This window comes from Anguilla anguilla, chromosome 6 (genome assembly GCF_013347855.1).
Source record: "Anguilla anguilla isolate fAngAng1 chromosome 6, fAngAng1.pri, whole genome shotgun sequence".
Lineage (NCBI taxonomy): Eukaryota > Metazoa > Chordata > Actinopteri > Anguilliformes > Anguillidae > Anguilla > Anguilla anguilla.
Window position 1 is genome coordinate 45,566,063 of NC_049206.1, and position 20,729 is coordinate 45,586,791.

The window sequence follows — 20,729 nt, forward strand, 5'->3', positions numbered from 1 at the left end:
TATGTGGGGGAATAACACACCTGTTCTTTAAAGGCAGAGTCTTTCTTTAAAGACAGAGAGACAGTAATGCCGAGGACAGCAGTGCCTCTGTGACATTCTGCCCTAAGTAAATCAATGGACAGAGTTTGGGTGATTGATCCGCTCTCTGTACCCCCTGCTCCTCCACACTGTAGGCTGCTTGTTTTAGTGCACCATTTGGAGCCAGCTGGGACCGAACCCGCAATCTACTATCCTTTGTCCCATCGCTCTGTAAAACTGCCAGGGCTCAACCTGCACATAACAGGATAGGATAGCCTGTGGTGAGTTACATTCTTCTGTGCTAGAGCACTGGGTCATTTCAGTCTTTGCGGGCTTATTGCTCACCTTGCGGCTTTAGAGATGGCCACTGACATCACTGGGTCATGACCTGGTCAGGAGCTTGAGTTCCAGTGCTGTTGAGAAACATTTTAGGACCGCCGGTCTTCTCTTACACAAATGAAACACTTCCTTAATTAGTTTTTTTTTTTTTTTGTATCCTGTCTCATGTGTATTTATTTTTGTTGTTAATGAATGGATGCATGCTGGTTGAACTCGTCATGTTTTATAGATCAAAGGGGGACTTGTTTATTTTCCTGTTTCATTTTTTGGAGTCACTGGAACTCCAGAGACCACAAACCACAGGCCCTCCAGGACCCCTCAGGGGAAGATAATCAGCGAGACACTAAACAAGTGACTGTAGGGCTGCAGATAATTTGGGTTACAGACAACTGTGCTGCTTATAAAACATAACTAGGCACTTTCATAGCTGTGTTTTCTGTGTCTCTTTCTTTTGCTTGAATCATGAATCTATATGTAGATATTCAGGTCATAACACTTAACTTCGGCTAGAAATAGCTGTACAAAATAAGTAATTGTACCTTACTGAACCCGTGTTCAGCAGTTGTCTACGATCATGAAAATGCACTTTTGTACGTCGCTTTGGATAAAAGCGTCTGCCAAATGAATGTAATGTAACTTAACTCATTTTATATCACACAAGCACAGGGAAAGATATAGGACATATTTAGCTGGGCTTTAAAATTCCTTTTTTCATTAAATATTTAATAATGTTATGGATCTGAAGTATATTCGTAAAACTGTTATGAATGTTTTAAGTTATTTTCAAGTAAGAAAATGTCATTTTGTTCATCCTTTCTGTTATTATGATAACAGTCCATTGTGATATATTTGTCCTACTTTCTGTGCTGTGTGTCTCCCCTGAGCATAATGGGGGTAGGGAATAGGGGTCCTTTTGGTCACTTTGTTTTGAACATTTTGTTTTATAGTCCCTCACCCCTTCAAAACAAATTCCCCCCTCCACTGAAAATAATCTTCCACTGTAGCCATTGTATATTACTATATTGGTGGACCCCCCTCCCCCTTATCTCAAATTGTTTAGGCCCATGTAAAGTGTAAATTCTCAGGGAGCACTGTAGTTTGATTGTAAGCACTTCAATTCACCACCCCAAAGCCAGTGGCTTTTTTACACTTCATGAGCTGCATAGTGTAATATAGGTGAACTAACTTCCTACCAGTCAGAGAAGAGGGACACATCTCAGAGTGCTCATTTTAAGTACCAGGTGAGCGTCAAACAACTTTTATGTATCAGTAACCCAGGAACCTTGGCTGGCTGGTAGAGCTGTACAGGAGCTGTTCAGAGGCCATCATTAGCTTAATGGTGTAGGTCACACCTAAACGTATGATGTCAAGGCTAGGAAGTGTGCTCTCTTCACCACCAGCAACATCATCACCACTACCCATGCATCTGCATACTCTCTTACATTGTCATAACAACCTCCAAAGCTCATATTTGTTCCACAGCCCAGCCAGAACCTCGCTTCTAGCACAGTTCCATGTTTGTCAGCACAAATCAGGTTCTCACACATGACACCTCCTCGTCTTTCCATGTTGTCATTTTAGGATGCAATGCATGCTGGGGTATCTGGGTTGTTTCCTGCCTTCCCATAAATTAGGGTCAAAGATTCATACCAGTGGCAGCTCTTGTTTCATAAAGCAACCCCCCCACCCCCAGATCAGAGTGGGCTTTCCATGGAGGAAGAGGATTAGAGCAGAATTACAGAATTTACTGTGGATGCTTTCAGTTTATGAAGCCATTTTAAAATATGTACTTTAATGCTGCTGTTAGTGCTGCTGGAGGTGACTGTGATAATGATGGTGTGATCTCTTCCTTGAAATATCATTACACTTTCTAAGCAGGTCTGTGTGTGGCACTGCATAAAACCTGTGTCTTTATATCCAGTCACTGAGCTCTACGGTGGATTGTTTTGTCATCAGCATCTCTGGTTACAGTATATTTTAAATAGAATACTACCTAATGTCCAGCTCTGAGTCATATGGGGGCACTTTGCCCCATACCATCAAACTTCATCGGGGTGCTATTCTATCTCAAGGATGTTTACATGCCTACATTTTTGCCCAAACAAGGCTCTACTCATTTGACTTTCTTCATACTTTGGATATATTACATGAGATTGTTGTCGCAATTTTCTGCACATATTGTTTCAAGAAAAGTCTACTACAAATGCCCTGAAGTGGATTGTTCATTTTTGGAAATTGGGATTCTAAGCACTTCAGTATTTTCTCAGAACATTCTCTTAAAACACTTTTGTTGAGTAAATAACATGCAATGCATCCTGACATTTTTATTTATTTTTCTTAGCCATACTCATATACTGTATATTACTTCTTCTGCAATGGTGAAATGAATTGCATACTTTAAATAGCCTTCATAATTCAACTTGTGAATGCATCTGCATATAAAGATGTGGTTAATTTATTTTATAAGACTTTATTGGCACTGATATTATATTATACTGCTTGTGTGTGTGTGGGGGGGGGGCGGGGCTGGGTGTGTGTAAAACTAAGAGGACTTGTGAGTGTACGTGTGTGTTTGTGTGTGTGTGTGTGTCCATAAGAGGACTACCTCAGTGATGTGTGTGTGTTTGTGTGTAAGAGGACAACAACAGTGATGTTTGTGTGTGTGTGTGTGTGTGTGTGGGTGCGAGGGTCCATACTTGATACTGGGGATGAGATTCTCAAACATGCCCTGCACGGGCTGCCCATTAATGCAGAAGGTGTTTGTGTGTGTGTCTGTGTGTGTGCGCACACATACATGTGCATGTGTGTATTTGTATTATTTGTGCTTATGTAATACATTATTCTCACCATGATTAGTAGCCTTCCTTCCTCTCTCCCAATGAGATTTATTTCTGTGACAGCTAATCCCTGTCCTTTGGGATTCCCCTCTTCAAGAAGAAAAATATGAAAACCAATCATGAAGAAATTGTGAACAATAGAACATTTTTAGAAGGGGGTCAATAAGGATATAATTGGGACATGAAATAGTTGAAAGTGATGGCCCATTGGTCTCCTGTGGGAAGAAGCTCTGCCCAGAAATAATTGTGCTGGCTTCCTGAGCAAGACTGATGTTTCTCTCTATAAATCAAATCGTATGAAAATAGTAATGTGTACATCCACTCACTTTATCTTCACTAATGAATTGAACCCCATTTCGACTGAAAATGGTTGGCCAGTAGGCTGCATGAGCAAAGGAGATAAAATAAAGTGGCTTCATTTCATTAATCAATTCATACATTTTAAACATAATTAGACCCACTACTTGTTGTAATTGGAGAAACACAAAATATGTGTCAAAACATGATATCAATGTTGGCTGCAATGTTGTCATCCCTTGCTCTAGAAACTGTCTGTTGATCCCTTACATGCTTACATTTGGCAGTACACAGTGGGCACAGCCTTCACACATTTGCCAGGAACTGTCTGGCTTTTACCCATAGTCCTGTCAAACCAGGCACCGAAGAGAGTTCGGATTCATTGGTACTTTCTGCTTGTTTGTCAGGATGGCAAATGCTATTGCTAATACATATTCTGTGCGGGAGATGGAAGACGCAGTGATTAATAATTATATTTATAAGACTGTTTACATGTGTGCCTGTTAAGTGTTGCATTAAAGACTTGATAAAGATGCCGTACACATTTCAAAATACACAACGTGCGCATTGTTTTACGTTATGTGTTTAGATATGAACTAGAAATGAGCTGAGAACAGAGATGGTCCCATCTGGTACCAATGACAGATAAATTAGTTATTCCATGTGGCCTCATTATTAGCGACAGAAGTGAGTGTGTCTTCTATGGGTGAATTTGTATAATTAACTGCCTGTGTGTGGGGGGGGGAGGGGGGAGGGGCTGGGGGGGAGGGGGGAGGGGCTGGGGGAGGGGGGAGGGGCTGGGGGGTGGGGAGTCAGCTAGACCCAATGGTGCTCTAGGTGAGAAAGGTCGGAGAAACCCTCATGGGCTGACCTTTTAAAATGCCATTCAGTACATCTATAAAAACCAAGCCCTTCCATCATGGGGAAATCTGTATCACTATGGACAGTACTGCTGCCAGTCCAGTTAATGTCATGTGTCTGCAGGATAGACAATGATTTTTTACTTACCCTTAGAAAACAACATGTGTAAAACTAGTGACATATAGAGGGTTTTGCAGTATCTAGCAGTATCTATGGTACATATGTCCCTGGATCTTTGGTACATCATTATGATGAAAGACGCATGTTTTCTGGAATGATAAACCTCTCATCTCAGTGGAACTGTATGCTCTGGGGGGAAAATCTCATGTGACGTGATGTTGGGTGAAATCCTCCCAAACACAGTCTGAACATGAAAAACGCATTTAAGCACAGACAGGATAGAGCTTCCATACTGTCGCTGGCTGGAAAGGCTGGGTACATGTTCAGTGGGAATGATTTTATTCCACTGATGTTAAATCATGGTCCCTTTCTAATCCTCTTTGTCTCATTGCAAGCCCTAAATACCCATCACCACCAGCTGTGAATCAAGCAAGCTTCCATAGATTTACTGTGGAAATTTCTGTCAGATTATTTTACATTTTCTGTGCTGTTATCCCTGTCTGTAATACCAGATTGGGACTACGTAAGGGTTGGGGGAATTACAGTATATTCCGCAGTATAGAACTAATGTCTGCACACTATTAAGTAGATGAAAAAGCAAGTTAAAGAGGATTGGTTTGAAAACGCAAAGAAACCCCTGTCTCTCTTAGAAGATGAGACCTTTAAGGTTTCTTTATGACCCATTACACTTTTTAGGTCATGTCTCCATATGCATATTTGCTTCGAAGAGAATAATTGGTCTCTTATCTTGGCACTATGTGAACAACCCCGTGGTTTGCTTAGAAGAGAAAGAAGATGATTTCCTTTCATGCAAAATGTGGTTTAGAATTTGATTAAACAGTGCTAAGCTCTTGCCATCACCTCCCGTCATCTGTGCTGGGGATTGGGGATGCATCATGAATGGAGCGAGAATATAAGAATCTTTATTTTGAGTCGAATCAGATGGTTTCTCCCCACCATCAAGATAAGCACGGTATCTAAAAAAGCATCAGCTTCAGCTTGTAGAAGTGTGGTGCCCTGTCACATGCATAGAATATACAGTAAAGGTGCAGTCAATATTTTCTGAAATGTTGAATTATCAATTTATTTATTTATTTATTTTTGACTAGCTGAAAGTGCATGTACAGGTATATAATCAACTATCTGTATTTAAGTGGACCGTTGGGTTTAGTTGCATTACTGGTGGTCTGCTAGGGATGTAGTCATCATAGTCAAACTGCACTGTCAGCTCCAAGCCACTGTGGAGATTTCATCCACCACTGCATTTCTGAGCATAGTAATTATAACAGAGCTGCTGGAGCAAAATGTGCTTGCTTTGAGCATAAAATTTCATATGTGGCTACACAGGAACATCGTTATCCTTGGAAGGAGTCTCACCCATTCTGTTCAGTGTAGGGGAAACGGGGATTAGGTTTAATAACCTTTCCTGGGCCTGTTATTGATATCCAATGAAGTCTATCAAAAGTTTCCAGCTCATCCCCAAATTATTTTCTATAGCCCCTGACCCAATCCCCTGACCCTTCTTAGACAAAATGGCAGAGAGTGTAAATCTAATCACAAGGCAGCATGTGGGTGGAGCCGGTTAATGTGACACACAGCTCGATCTGTAGATCTCAACATCACAGACATACACTAGATCTGCACTAATAAAGAATAGGTTATTATGTCTTACATTTCAATGACTTAGAATTAAAGTTGTATTATCACATCCTTCCTATTGAGTGTGATTATGTATGTTTAATACAAATTCAAATGTCTATCATTTTAATTTAGATTTTGCTGTAATTCTTTTATGGGAACAGTTCAACCAGTTTCTGTCCCACCTCAAAATCAGGGTGAAATGACCACAATGAAAATAACTGCATTTTCAATTTTTTTGTTGTTGTTGTTATTTGTTGCATAAACCTGAAAATGTGCTGAACGAAATTTTCTGTAAGTTTAGTTGTTGCACAACACATGGTTTGATATATTTAAAAACATTCAGAGAGGGGGCTCCCAAGTGTCCTAATTAGCTGAAGATAGAGTCCCCCTTAATTGGCCGTAACCTCTTAGAGGAAGGGACAGTTTCGATTAGCATGGAAGGTAGCTCCTGTCTCGTTGCACAGTATGATAAATTAAATACCTCTGGTCGGTTGTCTACCTGCTATCTGCCTGGATTGCAGAGAGAAACCATTTCAGTGGCCGCATGTGCTGGTGTGCACACTTCTGCATTGGCAGGGGATATTTCAGTACAGGAGTGTTGATGAGTCATTTCAAAATGGAAGAGGGAGGATGTGGAATAAGCATGGATTTTTAGAAAAAATCTAAGCTACAGTGAGGAACTAGATGGGGAAATGTTGGTGCGGCTGGTCTCTTGTACCCTGATAGCAATATTGTCTTTGAAGTACAAAAAACTGTTCACTGTTGAATGACCAGGGGCCAGGTGTTTAACCAAATCTACTGGCCAGTGGGACTACTCATCATAGTTAGATAGAGCAATCATTTGAGACAAAGCCTAACATGGTTGGTCAAAAATCTCTGGAGAGTCATTGCTCAGACATACATTTCAAGGTGTGGTTTAAACCCCTGTATACTGTGATATCAGTTCTGTTCATCATTGCTTATTTAAAATAGAATGGTTTGTGTGGCCTTAATATCAATAAAAGAGGAACTGAGGCAGCCAAATAAAATATTTATCCATTTTTGTGGGTGTGTGGTGAGGAGTCTCCAGTCTGATCCTAAAGCTGTAGACTGTCTGTGACTGCCTGTGATATGGATTTCATTCTATTACTGTCTAATTGAAAACCGAACCACAATGCTGTAATTTCTTTTCAGTTCCCTCATTCTCTTGCACAAGTGCTGTGTCTCCAAAAAAAGTCTCTGTGAAGATTTTCATTTTTGTAGATACCCTCTTGGATTCAATGCTAGTGAGTAATCCATTTACATGGCCTTTGGTGAGTGCTCAATGCACATTTATTGAAGTTTGTCTGTCTCTTGTATTGCTTGTTCTCATGCATAGGCTTTCAATTGGATGAAAAGGTGGTGGAATTAATATGCTGTCTTTTCAGGATCAGATCTGTTTCAAAATTTTTGAGTAAGAAAGGTGTCTTACACTAATATAATTTCAGCAAATTATCTACCCAACAAACATAGATTGGATGAAAAGTTGAGTGCCACGGAATATGATAACATTGCATTCCAGTCTCAGCTAAAATGTCACAGATACAATTAATTAGCCTTCATTTGAGCTCAAATAGTTAATGTGGTCATTATGCAAACGCAAGAGCTAAATGCAATCTACATAAGGTAATGATGTTACAAGGACCCCAATCTGTTATACACACTTTGTCTATATTTTTGTATTAATTGACCTTTTCATGGGTTTATGCCTCCATGTTTACTGTGCTGTGCAGGAAAGGGCTTGTTAGACAAGTAATGCAGCTAAATGTAGAGAACAGAGAAGAAATTGCATGAGGGCTTCTTTTTGTTGTTGATGTTATTATGTCATGGGTACTCACAACCTACATATCTTTCTTTCGATTAACATACCAGGGTGTTGAACAAGTAACTATTTCATCCTTTTGTTAAAATTATAGTATTATTATTATTATAGCATAGTATTTACTATAATGTAATGATGACACTATCTTCATTCAGTGAAAGAACGCTATATCTGTTTTTTACTTTCCACTGGTTCCAAATTGAACAAACAAATCTTTTTGAACAATTCATTTTTAAACATTTTTAAATGGTATGTACTGAAACTAAATTTTTGCTCCCGATTATAATTTAAGTTAAAGTCCTTTGCCAACAAATCTTTGACTGGAATTGTACAGGTTTATTCTTTTATTATTTAAAGTACATTATAAGACCCTCACTTGCCTAGCAAGCATTAGTAGGATCTTTTCTATATGCTATGATGGTACACTGTTTTGAATTAGAATTATTTGTTCATTTATTTTTTTTAATTATTTGTAATTTAATGAGCTTGTTAGTGTCTCACATTTGCAGAAGATATTGTTGCAAGGGCAGGAAATTTACATTGCATTATGCAGAATTAAGAAGCTGTGTGAAGGTGCTATCATAAACTGTACCTGCTCTTAATTGGTATACCTATGGTGGTATTGCTTATGATTTTCCCAAACAAGAAGTATTTATAGCTAAGAATGCAGAAAAGCCATTTTGAATTATGTATTTGGTCAAGCTTTCATATGTGTGAGGCCACTGGAGATGTCTTCCGACATGTTAAAACCATTTACAATAACAGCATAACCAGTAGCAGACCACAATTAAGATAGCAAAAATGAACTCTGTGGCAGCTTCCGTGAGCTGGCATTTGCTAACTGAGGGAGGACATCTTTCATTCATACAGTAAATGATGGCTGTCTGGATTTTCAGGTGCTATGAAAGGGTTAGGGTTAATTACTACATTATTTAATTACATTTCTCTGCAGAACTACACTCTGCTCAGGCAAAGGAGGAATAGTATACCTATACATGGAATATTATCCTCTGCCTTATTTCTCAAAAGGACATATGGTAAATGGACTGCATTTATATAGCGCTTTTGTCCAAAGCGCTTTACAATTGATGCCTCTCATTCACCCATTCACACATCAACTGTGAAAGGATGCCATGCAATACCAATCAGCTCGTTGGGAGCAATTAGGGGTTAGGTGTCTTGCTCAGGGACACTTCGACACGCCCAGGGCGGGGGATCGAACCGGCAACCCTCCGACTGCCAGACAACCGCTCTTACCTCCTGAGCTATGTCACCCTATGTCACCACATATAAACCTGGTGGTAGTGTGAGCTACATCCTTTATACATCCCTATACATATGATGTTCATGGTGTTTCCTAAAACCCTTCAAAATTAAGTGGCACTTAAAAACGATTTTACATTCATGAACGTTCTGAACCTCTCATAGATTTCAGGCTGAATTGCCGTCATTAGCTAAAAATGAGGCCCCAGTCCTTATATTACTGGTTCGATAAAAGAATGTTTGACAGAACAGAGCTGACAGGGCGGAACAATTTAGGTGTTGGAGGGTTTGCTGTTGAGCTCGTGATCCACTGTCAGTCATTCACCATCGTGAGCTGCAGTATTTCACATTGCTTTGATCTGTACGAGGGTTGTAATTTGTGATGACCCAGAGCCCTACAGTAGGGGGATCAGATGGCAGTTTGAGAGTGGTGCGAGCTTCGCATGCAGTGCAGATGGCCTTGCTGATTGCACGACAGAATGACATGAGAATATGACATGAGGAGACCTTGGACAGACAACCAAGAAGATGTGCACTGTATGAAGTTATCCTGCATGCCAGTTCTGTCAGCAGTGACTTATGTCATTTTGAGCAGTGGTTTCAGAGAAAGCAGCCGTTGCTACTGTATTCAATATTTATGCCTGTTTATATCAGAAAGTTTCAAGGTATTTTTAAAAATATAAAATCAATGAAAGGGTATCAAGCAGTGCTTTATTTAAAGTCTTGCATATCCGTCCACTGTACAAATGGTATACATTGCCATGACTAAAATAATTAACCCAAATACTGCCAGATTACAGAACAATGCTGGTTGTCATCCATGGTATAAAAATCAACAAGCTTCATTCCTTACGGAAGATATTTCACAAAATTTATTCTAGAATATACTGCATCTTAGTTCTATTAAATGTGACATATACTGATGTAGAGGATGAATGTGAATAGTTTAAGGAAGCACAGAAATCCTTCCAGGTATTTGATAAGCTATTTTTTTTTCTCAGTTAATTGAATTACCAGGGAACCAATATCTGTCATATTTAGAGGGAAATATCTGCTCCATAAAGAAAATTCCCAGTAGCAATTATTGATATTTAGCCACAGGATTCAGAGTGCAATATACTAATCTGCAGTGCGTCTCTGGTGGACTTAATGAGCAGTAAAAGTGATTGATGCACCCCAGGCAGGCTATCTCCTTGACAGGCCCTTACCCTGCTGACAAATTCTGTCCCTGAGTGCTCTATCCGCTGTGCTTGTCACCCCGGCATTGTCAGTTATGCTCAGTCACCAGCCCTGGCGTAAGGTGAAGCGTGTTTTCAGATCTCACGGTGTGCTGACTGGGTAGTACCACATCATTCTGACATATAGTACTGTACCAACTTAGTGTAAGATGGACCCTTTGCGAATGTGACGTGTTTATGTATTTTTGATAAAGCTTTCATGACGGCGGGAGGCAGTGTAGTATAATGGGTAAGGACCTGGGCTTGTAACCTAAAGGTTGCTGGTTCGAGTCTCGGATAGGACGCTGCTGTTGTACCCCTGAGCAAGGTACTTAACCTGCATTGCTTCGGTATTTATCCAGCTGTATAAATGGATGCAATGCAAATGCTATGTGAAAATGTTGTGTAAGTCCGTCTGGATAAGAGCGCCTGCTAAATACCTGTGATGTAATGTAAGGAGCTAAGGTCTGCTCGTGCTAATGCCTGCCATGATTTCTGATTCCAGCTTACATTCCAGACTGCAGGCCGTGATCGCAGCCGCTGGGTGTGACATCGTACAATAGCAGTGGGACTGTGTGACAGTCAGCATGACCCCATCGCTGGTGACCCCACCGACGAGCGAGGATGGAAACCTGACCTAAAGGGATTCCTGTCTCACCGCCCTCACCATTACACTGTGAGTGCTGCATTACTGTCCAACAGCCACCGGGAGATCAAACCCATGAAATATTTATGTATGAATTTTTTTCACAGCACTGCTTGACCATTGGCAATTGGGAGTGTAATGGATAATATACTGTAGCCATTGCTCAGCTCCAGATTTACCTTTGTCCAGCAAGATAGGAGCATGTGCCCTGAGCACCTCTGGGGCAGCTGGCTGTGCGATCTGCTGGATTAATGCCTTTAAAATTAGTGCTCCGGAAGATGCTGTTGCATTTGTGTGAGCGTGCCAAACAGACACTCCTCTGCCCTTTTTGGCACAGATTAAGCAGATTAAGTAGGGCGGTCTCAGCAATGGCCTGTCCAGGGTGTATTCCTGCCTCTCGGCCAATGCACGCTGGGATAGGCTTCAGCACCCCTCGCGACCCTGCCCATGATAAGTGGGTGTAGATAATGGATGGATGGATGGATGGTTTCAGCAATGGGCTACCACTGATCCAGTTTGTGTTTTAATGTGATGTAATGTTTAGTATTGTTCGGTTTGCCAGTCAGTTTGGATTGAGTCTTTAAAGTTTGGAATAAACCTGGGTTAATGCCGCTGATCCATACCCTTTGAGAAAAGGATATAAGACAAGCTGTGCGCATGAACTAACAGAGGTGGTGTTGGATCCTTGATAGTGCATCAAGCCTGAGACTGAGATTCAGGACCAGGAGGCAAAGCGCAGAATTTTTGTTTAGCTCCGCATCGCGTTGTTGGATGTTATTGCATCCCTTTCCATCACGGAAGTGAGTGTCTGCAGCATGAGTCATTGGGGCAGTTGGCTGCACCGTCCCACTGGTAGATTAATGGTACTAAAGCCAGGGGAGACAGAATTACATACAGCCAGTCTGCCAAGAGGAAACTACAGTTAAGTGGGTCTGCCAGGAAATAATAATTTGACAACAGTGAAACTGGTGACTGTGCACGTTCCTTTTCTATCAGTATTAAGGCATTTAACATCTTTTTTGCATGCTGTGAATGTGCATGCCTGTTACAAATGTCAATTTCATAACAAAAAGACAAATATCTGCATGTACAGCTCTTGTTTGCGTGTGCTATATTATGATAGGTGACTGGCAATTAATTACACCAAAGAAGTGATAAATCGACATTATGCTTCAGCTTTAAACTGCTATACTTTGGGGTCTCAACCATTCAGTGGTAGGGAAAATGTCATTTGAACTTTCACTTTGCCCAATTGTTCTGTATTTATTTATTTTATGAAAATTGGAAAGAGGCAATACTGTGATCCAAGGATTTCCCTTGAGTCTCTCTTTCTGAACAGATCAAGGGTAGAACTCAGCCCACTAATGTAAACCTCATGGGATAATAAACGAGCACAATGCACTTTAAATGCAGTACAGCATTGTGTCTCCATAAATTCCTAAACATAGAACTCTGGAATTCTTAGAAAATATAATTTGAGGTATACTCTCCTGATAAATAAAAAATTTTCTGGGATTTTTCATTAGAATTGCCTTGATTTTGATTTGACTGATTTAAATCAATATAGGGCTGTAGATTAAAATAATAAAATATCTTCTGTTGAAACATTTAACCTTTTTCATTACTTCATCATTCACTAATTGCAATAATAAATAAATACATAAATAAATAAACAAACAAAAGGCACATAATTTATTTCAAGTTAACTTGTACAACTATGGTGATGCTTTAGGTTTAACACTGCCAACAGAAAAACACAACAGATAAAGGCTGTATGTCAAAACACTTGGACTGTCCCATCATAAAATGAGAAGAGCCATTTTTGGAGACAAGTCCATTTCTATTGATAATGTTTTTTGTAAATTTGTAGCAATTCAGCTATTCCTGATCATGCAGTTTATTAACTGATTTGGCCAGTTACTGAATCATCGATCATTCTGTGACTCTGATGATGATGGGCCTGATCTGGTTAGCATAAAATCCATCCAGGCTTCACACCTGTGAATTTCAAGTTCTTTTGTAGTCAATTGTTTATTATATGTATGTTACTGAAAATGTGGATCTATAATGAGTCGTGTCACTCTAGAAAGGGGAACAAAATTCACATTTTTATATGTCAGGAACCTTACATGCATAATTTTCCTGCCTCACCCCCTCCCACTCTAGTCAATGGCACAAGGTGATGTGAAGTGCCAGAAAAATGAGAAACACTCAACAAAAAGAAGCCCTTTCTCTTTTGGAGAGAGGTCTCTGGCAACTTGAAGTCTCCAGCAATCATGGAAAACCTTGTGAGAATTTGAATTTGTAGTCTGTGCATTGTGAAAATATAACTGGTTGGAACTACATAAAATCTACAGCATAATGAAGCTGGAGTTGACAAGTAATTTCAGGGATGATGGCTTGCTAAATATGTTAGTCTCATGCTTTTTGCTTCATTAGACAATCTCATCTTTAATGAGCATACTCAGGAGGCTATATCAGCATCTTGATTTTTTTTTTCTTTCAGTTATGATGCTTGCAAATCCTTGGGGGAAAAAAACAATTTTCACCACATATCAAAAAATAAACAAACTGTAGTAAATATTTGACACGTATCTATGGAATTACTAACTCCTAAATACATATATATTTTGTATTACATTAATTTTCTAATTAATATTAGGGTGCCACGGTGTTATTGTAGTAAAAAATTCTAGGGATACCATATTGAGTTTTGGCTGACTTTATCCTTTTGCAACTTTCTTAATAACAAAATAGCTGTATGTATGAATTACATCTGATATGCTTTAGGAGCTGTGAAAGGGAGGTTCTTGAGATACATCAGAATGCAGTGATGCCGGACAAATGGCTACAAGACTCCCTTTTAGTGAATAGGAACAGACTTCTGAAAGATTTTCTTCTGTCTCTTTCTCATGGGTCAGAACAGTGACTGTTTGCATTTTAACTTGAGTCTATAAGGTGTTTGGCTCTAGTTAAAAGCATGATTAAGATGGAAGTATAAAGAGTCCAAGAATGAGTGTTCAATTATTTTAATTGGCAAGAGGTCTTCAAATAAACAGCTTATCTTTAATTGGACAATAGTAATATGGATTCATATACTTTAAACATCATGGTAAATTTCCAAATTATGAAAATGAAATGGAAAGCAATGAAGTAATTAAACCAGTCTTTAATATTAGACAGCAAACAACAGAAAATTGCAAAGAAAAACAAAAAATCAAAAGTTGATATGGAAAGAGTTTCATGAGATGATTTTGTGAAATTTAGCTCCCATTGATTTACAATGGATGCACATACACATATAAGACATAATACATAACACCCCCATCAATAACAAATAGTACATATAGTAGCTTCATACAAACATACAGTATGTACAACTATTTTTGTGTCAAAGCCTAGTTTAAGTAATTACAGGACGCAATTAATTAAGGACCCAAACATATTATGTGATAACTGCAATTGTGCCTCAAAAATAACAATGGCAGCACATGCCTGCAATTATTATCTAACAGTGCTCCAGCTACACATATCCGTACTGTTAGATTGTCTGACCAACTAGTATATTCTAAATTGGTTTCAGGATCTAATAATCTCAGTCATCTGGTAAGTTTTAATTAGTCGGCAACACGATACCTTCATCATGCACTACATGCACGTGTGACACGTATTTATGTAGGCCCTGAGCAACTGCCCCATTAAAGTGTAATGAAAAAAGTACGTCAATTGTTAAAGCAGGGAGTTGCAACTAGTTATCTGGAGTCAAATAGATTAATTTCTGCTTTTGCATTTACTTGTACCTGTAGCCTCTAGTTTGCATAGTTCATATGCAGAAAGCAACTTTCCATGTGTCTTCTGATTCAAGAAGCAGGGCAGCCTATTTATATCAAATGTCTTCTTTATTTTGTTGTTTTACCTCTCTTTCATCTAATTCCAGTGCAACAACACAAATTAATACCCTTATATAAATAATCGTCTTCATATGAACACCTGTGCCTTTAACACTAAATCAAGCCTCATTATCAAATTCCATCATTAGGTTAGAAAAGGTGTTTAAACTTCAACTTGGTAAGACAGATCACAGATCAGTTGTTTTACATCATGTGACAAAGTACTGCAGGTCAATAAACCCTGAATTATTTGTCAACCATTTCTAAAATATTTTTACTGGAAGAAATGAATCGGTTTTTGTCTAGCTGCACTAATCACCTGGGCTGACATGCATCGACTTCAGCGTCATCTGCACTCAAATGTCTGGGCATATTTCAAGCGGTAATTACAGAATTGAAGGCAGAATTGCCCGAGTAACAAAAAAAATGCTGTTCACATCCATTACTTCCCAAAGCCATTTAGCCCCTATCAATGAGTCTATAGCGGCAGAAACTTTGTGGTAACTGCATCACTATTTAATCCATCCATTAGTATAAAGAGTGGCAGTTATATCCGATTCCATCATTCAGCTTTTGCAAAAATATTTTTCAAACAGTACGTACTGCATTCCAGGATCTTGCAGGGTGGCAATATGTTTTCTGCTCATTGTTGCGCAGACTGTTAATTAGCCTAATCATGGAGTGGTTGTGGTTTCCATTCCTGCCTATTTGAAATTTTTTATTTGACCGGTCTCAATGAATCACAATTCAATTACCTGCAATTGAGGTGCAATTCAGGGTCTGAATGAGCAGCTTATTAAATAGGCCCCAATTAAAAACATTTCCCTGAAGCACCCTTTGTCTATGATTCCCTGAGCTTTACCTGATCAATGAATCATCAAACTAATTGGATGTATGGTATGGATTTAGAGGCTGCAGTTTTTCTGTGGAATGCATTTAGCCTATTGAACCGTAAATATTCTGACTTCCGAGTGAGGGGAGCTTTTTCTGGTGGTGGGGGGTGGGGGGGGTTCCAATTTGACATTGTTCAAATCCATTTGAGTGTAATGGTTTAATGAAACATACTAGCCCCTGTCTTGAATTCCTGCACAGACAGAACTGAGAATGCACTGACTATAGTCCTGAGATAGAGTGAGAGAGAGAGAGAGAGAGAGAGAAGGGTGGAAGTGCTTAGTATTTCAGATAAATGTGTTTATGAAATGAGTCATTCAAAGATAAATCCAGAGGAAATAATTTGATGATTCATCGAAGTGTATGAAACATCAAGGATGAACGGAACAGGCGCAGGACCATAGCAGGGATGTTTAATAAGCTGTGGATTTTTGTGTTGCATCCGGGCTGTGTACAAACCGCAAGTACAGATCTGTGCTATTTCTCCCACCGCACCTTAGTCCAGGGGCTCTCTCACAAGTCTGTGACATCATCACTGGTTTACTGTTTGCCAAATGGCTGCTGGTTGTAAACAATGGGCTCAGTCTCTGTTTTTAAAATACTGATGTATACCAGAGCTGAGTACCAGACCTGGGTCAAATACGTCTTTGTTTTGGATTCAAATACTTTTATTAGTGCAAAGTGCAAGTGCAAACCCAGCCTTCTGATCATATTGACAGGCTCAATTACACCAGGCAAGATCAATAGAGCACAGAAAAGTATTTGAATCCAAAACAAATACATATTTTATCCAGGTCTGCTGAGTATCCATGTGCTATCACAAGAAATCTGACATTTTTTTATTTTTTGTGAACAATGTTACACAATAAATACATGCGCAACACTTTCAGCACAACAAAAGCACAGTGACAACATGATCAAGCCCATGAAGGCCAAAGGAGTAAACACAAAATCAAGCTTCAGTTACAGGAAATGATATCACTGAAAAGGATCATCACTTTCTCTAGAGAGCAAGTTTGCACATTATTATCAAAAATAATGTTGACAACAAAGTGTGCAATCCCCAAAAAAATTACTTCAGGTATGGCACAAACTGTTCATTTTCCCATTAAAGATTTAATATGTTTCAGTATTATCGAAACTGCTATGTTAATGCAAATTTAGAACATAAATGGTAAAATATTCAGTGTTAATTAAACGAACAGAATTTATACGAGTCCAGAAGGGATCGCATATGCTCTGAGGAAAACTTATACCCAACATTTACTGTGCATTATGTTTAAGTTCCTTAGTTTATTTTGTGTGATTCAAATGAACAAATTAAGAGCTTAGCATTTTAGTTAACTGACATTTTTGTCAGAAATTAATTAACATGGGGATATTCATTGTCTTGGCTTTTTTTCATTCATCACTTGAAATGACTTTTTTGAGCATGCATGGATACAATACAAAGCAATTCTATCATATGGAACAAAAGCTGTATGTCTCAAAACTGCTATCAGCGGATAGAAGCCTATAATCTTCAGCTTTCATGCTGTCTATCTGTAAAATCAAGCAATTTCTGAAGAAAGTGTGAGCCAAAGTGTTGTTGAAAATCTGCGAACATCTGGAGCTCCAGTGGTTGAGTATGATTTTTGTCTTCAGGAAATGGGTCCAATGATTAATGGTGCGTGCAAAAAGAAGCGCTAATTTTCTTCAAAGCAAGTCTGCGGAGGATGTTTGAAGGGCGATGTTTTAGGATGATTGGGGACGATGCTGAAAGTTCTCCCTGCGTGTAATTGTACGGCAGGTGTTCCTCTGCAGCTCCCCGCCTATGGCTTCGGGCCTCTGACTAAGTCGAGCGTTCCTGCGAGGCTACGAGCTGAGCTCTGAGGTAATTACAGTCCCTCAAAATGGCACCCGCAATCACGGGAGTCCGCACTGCACCTGCTCACTGCGCATCATCTCGGCTCCCACAGAAATGCATCTTCCACAAACATATGCATTTTGCAGGCTTGGTATTAAGGAAGGGCAGTAGCAGTTGCTGAGGTATAATTTCCCATTTAAGATTTTTTTTTGTTTTACCATTGCATATTGATGATTGGAATGCAGCTGATCAGTACAAATCAAATTAATTAAGGGATCATTTATGAGTGCGTACGTAACTTTACTTAACAATAGCTCTACATAGTACATAATACTGAATTGGACTATGACGTTAATACATGTCAAATATTCTGTTAAAAATGGACACACCGCATCCAAATTGGCCATTGCAGGGTCATAAGTTCCGACCTTCAGCCCATTTGAAACTTAAATGCTGCCTTGATGTCCCATGTGGCTGCTTGTGTTGCTTGCAGCAATATCCTTAGAAGACAAAAACTGATTCGGGATTCAGGCACAACACTTTTATATGCAGCAGTTTGCCAGAACATTTGCAGAATGCTTGTGTGCCTGCAGAATAGAGACCTGTGTGTTTTTTTTTTTTCAATATATAAAGATGAGGACAACAAGGAGAACCCCAAGAGGGATGCCTGAAAATCATTTTCCAAGAAATGTTTTTGTTAAGCACCGCAGAATGTTTGAAGGAAAAAATAATGCCACCCTGCCATTTTATTGAGTTTGTATTTGTGTCCCAGTTTGAGTTTGTATTTGTGTATGTAGGCTTCAGACCTTATGGCTTTATAGCAAAGGTCGGCAGCTAAGTTTGGCCAAATTCTTTTCAAGTTACTAGCTGATAGTTTGGAACATAGCCGCTCAATTAATAAGCCTAGCATTAGCCCTAGATTGCAAATTACACATAAAATATAGCTCACATAGCTGAGCAGCAAGCTTACATAAGAAAACAAATGCAATTAAATAACGTTTTTAATTTTACCGCATAAAACATATACATATTTATGTTTCGGCTTCGTGGTTTAGCACAGGGATGTCTTGTATGTTTGTCTGGTTTTCTTCCAGCCAAATTCCGTGTCTCATCTTTTCCATTTATGTAATGAGTCATAGAGATTTACTGCTTTCCATTTCCCGAAAACACACCGCACAAAACAATTGAGTTTACTGAAATATATACTGCAAATAAGTCATCAGCTGCGGTGTACCATTTGCCAAAATGGGACAAATTAAGTAAACGCTTGTAAATCACGATATGATTTATCGTACAGAACAGGAATCCTGTGAAATTACACCAGTTTTGTAAGATTTCCAGGGACAGGGCAGAATATTATTGTGGCAAAGATTTACCTGGAAGCAGAGCAATAGAAGAAGAACTGGCATTTAAAACACAGCATTTAAACAGAGTCTCTCCATTGATTCTCGAGACAAAACGCAGTATAAAGTGTTTACTCAGCCATCGCTGGATTCTTAACTGATGCTATTCAAGTAAAGTGCCGTCCTCAAGGGTGCAACTGCAGCATCCCACATATTTTCGAGCTCCCAAGAACCGACTCTTCCCTGCTGTTGGTTTTAATACTCTTCTTTCATCTAATGCAATAGAGAAGAAATAAGGTGCCAATAAAAACATTCTAGTTTCCAGTGTTTGCTCTGATATAGGTGTTGCTTCTAAATGCTAATATAAATATTTCAGGATTTGTCTTTCTTATGCAGTGAAAATATACATTATTGCATAACTGTGTATCATGATCATAAAGAAAGTATACTGAATCAAAAAATATATATAGTATGGGTTATACAGACTATAATTGAAATTTCAATTATATTATTTGAAGAACAGTCACTTCCTTATAAGTAATGTAGGGGTAGCTGACCTGATCAGAATGGAGAGTGCTGCTTGCATAACTTGCTTGTATGAAGAGGCCATCCAAAATGTTTCACTGCTAAAATTGTTCCCCAGATAACATTTGTTGAACAAGTAAATGTTTCCAGCTCATTTTTTTACAGTTTTCTATATGACCCTGTGCCATTGTCACAAATAATTATGTGGAAGAGGCTTTTGAGTGTTGTTATATTTTGTTATTTAATTTTTAAAAGACTATACAAATTGTCCATTTCAATGCTTCAATTTGGAATGTCCTTAAAATGTACCTGTCTTCTGTTATATTTTTTACTGACTAATTGATTACCATCAGGGTATGTTTCTACAGGGTATGTTTCTAGGATGCCCCCATGTAACATGCCTAGAATATTTTTTTTCTGCGACTTTGACAGAGCATACAGTATGTTCAACGACTGTTTTAGGAATGTTCTCATAATATGTTACGTATCAGGAATGTTGGCAAAACATTGTTGGAACAATACATGCTAAAGATGGGCTGATAACAGTCCTTGTGATAATTTTTCCACATTGATTGTTCTACTTTTTTCTATTTTTCTATCCAATTTCTCATTGCCATTTGTGGTTCTTCTGTTGCCACTCTTGCCCTGTATCAGAATCAAGTTACTGGTATTTAAACACAATAAACTGAGAATAGGGAACTGGATATTGGGTTTCAGGTGTCACAGCAGTAAGTCTTGAGATTGATAGCTTATATCAAGACAATAAACCCAATTTTTCAAGCCCTTTGAACATGTATTTTGGTTAATTTGTCATTGACATTTCAAAATTCTATAATGATTTTTAATAACAGTCCAAGGATGCTTCAAACTGAAGAAGTGACTCATTGTCTAAAGGTCAATGCATAAGAAAATACACAAATATACATCTATTAAAAGAAGACAGTAGAGTAGCTGCCCTAATCGAGCATACTTAATCAATTCCCCTCATGGTCTTATATTGGTGTCAGTGGTTACTAATTTCACAACAATGTTGAGAGAATGTAACATGTTACCAGTAGAAGCCACAAAAACTAAATAGTGCAGCACAGTGGTGTGGATTTGGCTGACTGTCAAATTAGAGTCAAAGGCCTGGCTTTCCCAACAGCTGAATTACTA

General features: G+C 38.8%; 1 protein-coding gene across 1 annotated transcript in view; it reads left to right on the forward strand.

Moving 5' to 3' along the window:
* Positions 1 to 20,729, forward strand: part of LOC118229273 (leucine-rich repeat and fibronectin type-III domain-containing protein 2-like) — an 86,770-nt gene that overhangs the window by 37,678 nt on the left and 28,363 nt on the right. Inside the window, exon 3 of the mRNA XM_035421113.1 lies at positions 10,939 to 11,109. The gene's annotated coding sequence lies outside the window, so the exon portion shown is untranslated. The remainder of the gene's footprint in view (positions 1 to 10,938; positions 11,110 to 20,729) is intronic.